Source organism: Triticum dicoccoides, chromosome 2B (genome assembly GCF_002162155.2).
Source record: "Triticum dicoccoides isolate Atlit2015 ecotype Zavitan chromosome 2B, WEW_v2.0, whole genome shotgun sequence".
NCBI classification, from domain to species: Eukaryota; Viridiplantae; Streptophyta; class Magnoliopsida; order Poales; family Poaceae; genus Triticum; species Triticum dicoccoides.
This window is the reverse complement of record NC_041383.1, coordinates 583,907,920-583,912,209: the sequence shown is the minus strand read 5'-3', so window position 1 is coordinate 583,912,209 and position 4,290 is coordinate 583,907,920.

Here is a 4,290-nt window from a genome sequence, read left to right as displayed (position 1 = left end):
TTTGAAGTTGAACTCCAACAACTTCATCATTAACTTGTGCTGAACTCCTTCAGTAATCTTCTGATCAGTTATAAATTTGAGAGATTGTTGGTCAGTCTTAATGATCAGTTCATTGCCTAATAGGTAATGCCTCCATTTCTTAAGTGCTTCTAAGATAGCTAAAGCCTCTTTCTCATATGTGGACAGAGCAGCATTTCTAGGACACAGGGACGAACTATAGTATGCCAAAGGTCTGCCTTGCTGCATTAGCACTGCTCCTATTCCTTTTCTAGAAGCATCAGTTTCTAGTATGAATGGTTTGGAAAAATCAGGCAATGCCAGAACTGGTGCTGTGATGAGAGCTTGTTGAAGTTGACCAAAAGCTTTGTCATGCTCCTCCTTCCAGGAAAATTGACCTTTCTTCAACAAATCATGCAAGGGCCTGCAGATAATTCCATAACCTTTATTGAATCTCCTGTAGTAGCCTGCCAATCCTAAGAAACTTCTCAACTTAGTTACATTTTCAGGTGTGGGCCAGTCAGCAATTGCTTTGACTTTCTGAGGATCAGTAGCTACTCCCTCTGCAGAAATTACATGCCCAAGATACTCTACTTGTTGAACTGCAAAGACACATTTAGATAGTTTAGCACATAACTGATTCTCCTTCAGTACTTTGAGCACTAGTTCAATATGCTCCATGTGCTCTTTGAGAGATTTACTGTAGATCAGTATATCATCGAAGAAAACCAATATAAACTTTCTCAGATAAGGGCCAAAAATGCTATTCATTAGTGCTTGAAAGGTGCCTGGTGCATTAGACAGTCCAAAGGGCATCACCAAATACTCAAAATGCCCTAAAAATGTCCTGAAAGCAGTTTTGTGTATGTCATCAGGGTGCATTCTAATTTGATGATATCCTGCTCTCAAGTCCAATTTGGAAAAGTACTGGGCTCCATGTAATTCATCCAGTAAATCTTCTATGACTGGTATGGGGAACTTGTTTTTCACAGTGACAGAGTTTAGCTTCCTGAAATTAGTGCATAGCCTCATGGAATTATCCTTTTTCTTCACTAAAATAACAGGAGCTGCATAGGGACTCTGGCTGTGCCTCATAAAATGTGCAGCCAGCATCTTTGTGATTTGATCCTCCATTTCTTGTTTTTGGTGGTGTGGTACTCTGTAGGGCCTGGAATGAGGGGGTTCAACTCCAGGTTGTAAGGGAATAGTGTGATCACAGTCCCTATGTGGAGGGAGAGTATGTGGCTCCTCAAATAGGTCAGCATACTCTAACAGTAACTTCTGTAACTGAGGGGGTGTGGTAAACCCTGCAGGTGCTTCCATTACAATGTTATGCATTTGTAGTAAAAACCCCTCTGCTCCTTTATCCAATAACTTTCCCACTTTCTCTGCTGTAACTTCTTTAACTTTGTCAGGAGTATTGAATATGGCAGCAGTTACTGTTCTCTTTCCTTCCATGGTGAAACTGAAATTGTTACCTGGTATGTGGAAAGAGACAGAGCTCATGAGTGTGAACCAATCATATCCTAGTATCACATCATGACTGGGAAGTGTCAGAGTTCTGAAACTGTGTGTTAATGTGGTTTTTGCCAACTGAAAGACACAGTTTGGAACAACAACATCAGATGTTAATTTACCCCCTCCAGCCATAGCCATTGCTCTAGGTTTGACTGGGATTAAGTGACAGCCAGCTTTCACAGCAAATTCCTGATTAATGAAGGAGGAAGAGCTTCTAGAATCCAACAAAGCTATAGCCCTTTTTCCATTTATATGGATTATCACAGTAGGTGTAGGAACTGCTAACTGTTGACCCATTGCATGTGCAGTGATAAACATGGTCTGATCTCCTGCATCCTGAATTTCTTCCTGTTCTTGAAGAGGGGTATCCTTTGTGTCCTCTTGTAGCTCTTCCACTTCCTGCTGCAACAAATGGATATTAGGTATAAGTTTGCATTTATGACCATGCATCCATTTGTCCCCACATCTCCAACATTCTCCCACTTTCCTAATTTTCTGTGAGTTGCTGGTGTTAGTGTTTTTAGGTTGTTTCACTTGTCCACTCTGTTGAGGAACAGTCACTGTATTACTATTCCTGTTCTGAAAATTGCTATTATTTTTTTGATAAAAATTGACAAAAGAGCTGGACTATTTCTTTTGTGCTGGTGGATGATTTGGTTCAACTTCTTTGGCCAAACAAAAAGCATCTGTAAGTGACTATGGCCTGAGTGGTCTGATTTGGAATTTAATTCCTTCTCTTAGACCATTGACAAAGCATCTTATAAACCACTGTTCACTTAATTCAGGAGTTTCTTCCAGCACATCTGCCATGAGATCTTCAAAGTTATTTGTATATTCAGAGACTGAATTATTCCCTTGCTTCAGTGAGTTGAATTTCTCTGTAAGATCATAAGATCCATGCTCTGCAAATCTTTTAATGACCTCTTTTCCAAATTGAGTCCAAGATAGTTGTTTCTTCAGCAGTCCTGATCTTCTAAGCCATGTATCAACTTCTCCAATGATGTACATTTGAGCAAGGGACACCTTGTATTCCTCAGGTGCAGCTGACATTTGGAAATACTTGTTGCACTGTCTAATCCAACCCACTGGATCTTCACCAGAGAATCTAGAAAATTCCAGTTTAGGCCCTTTAGTCAGAGATCTCATGAATTGGGCTTGCATATCCAGTTCATATGTTCTGTGATATCCCTTCCACATCTGTCTATCTCTGTTGTTCTGATAGAAATGGTTGAATGCAGGTGTCTGGGCATTGTGTCTTGCTGTTAGTGGAGTACCTCCAGAATTGTTTGCCTCCTGTCTGTTCTGTTGGACAAAACCAGGTGGTCCATTTGTTTGATTTGTGCGGATAGGAGGGAGATTTTGAAGTTGACTGTCTTCCATCTGCCTGGATTTCTCCTTCTCTACTGCCAGTTGCTGTCTGAGCTGTTCCAATCGAGTCTCTTGTTCCTGTGTGTGCTCCTGGTTCAGTGTAGGAGATTTGGGCACTCCTATAGAGCTAGTAGGTTGATCTGAATGCTGAGCCTGCTGAGTCGTTTTGACCAATGTGTAGAACACCATTGATCACAGACAACTGTTTACCCAGATCTATTACCACTTTTTCAACCTCTCCTACGGTAGCTGAAATTTCTTCTTGCTTGCAGCCTATAGCCTGTACGTCTGTCTGTAATTGTGACACTTGAGACTGTACCTGAGTGTTCTCTTTTTGCAGAACTCCAAAATCATCGCGCAGTGAGAGCACCTCAAGCAGATCTGCCTCATCAATTCCCTTACCGCGCCCCACCTCCGTGATCTGAAGCAAGAATAAGGAATTTTACTACTGGACGGCCAGCAACCTGTTTCTTACTCCAGATCCTGCCGCTGAGGCGCTCCACACCTCCCTGGCACACGGATCGGTGCTAGAGCGCAAAATTTTACGGTTCAAGCAATTTACTCGAACAACCACCTCTGCTCGACCAATCTGTGCCCGAATAAGCACCGCCGCCGACGCCCCCACACCGCCTCCAGCTACCACATCCCCGCCGCCACGCCTTGTCGCCGGTCACCGAAGAAGGGAGGGAAAAGGGTGGGAATCCTGGATCTGAGAGGGGAGAAAAAATTTGCTCCAAGGAACGATGGCTCTGTATACCAATTTGTTAGGACCCGATGAAGGAAAGACAATTTCTATAGCTATCTATGGGAGAATTATCGAGAGAAGAAGCCAGATCTCGTATGTATTGAGGTGAAAGTAAATGTAGGGTTCTTGTTCAAGCTGTAGCTCACAAGGCAAATTGGGGAAATCGATAAAGATCTCGTCCAGCCACATCCCGGCTGTTTATAGGCTGGCCAATGACAACTAACGGAGAACGGAAACGGAAATAACGCTACAGTTAAGTGACTTGGATCCAACGGTGGTGATCCGCCCCAGGGAGCCATCGTGGTCGTTCAATGACTGAAACGATATTGTCGGAGCCGCTACACCCCTTCTCTGAATCTCGACAGAACTAACTAAATTAGTATATACTTCGGTCGTCGAAGCGGCGGAACTGGCGGAGCTCCATCTAGACCTCGGCCTTCTCCTTCTGCAGACGTCGCATCATGGCCATGGCATTGCTGGCGGCGCTGGCCGCGGCGAGGCGCTCCTCCTCCATCTCGCCCCACAGCGCCCGCGGTCTCCTCCTCCGCCTCCTCCTTCGCCGCCCCTCTTCCTCCCCGTCTCCTTCGCCGCCCCTCTTCCTCCACATCCCCGCCCCGCCCTTCTCCTTCCCCGCGGACTTCTCCTCCGCCTCCACCCTCGCC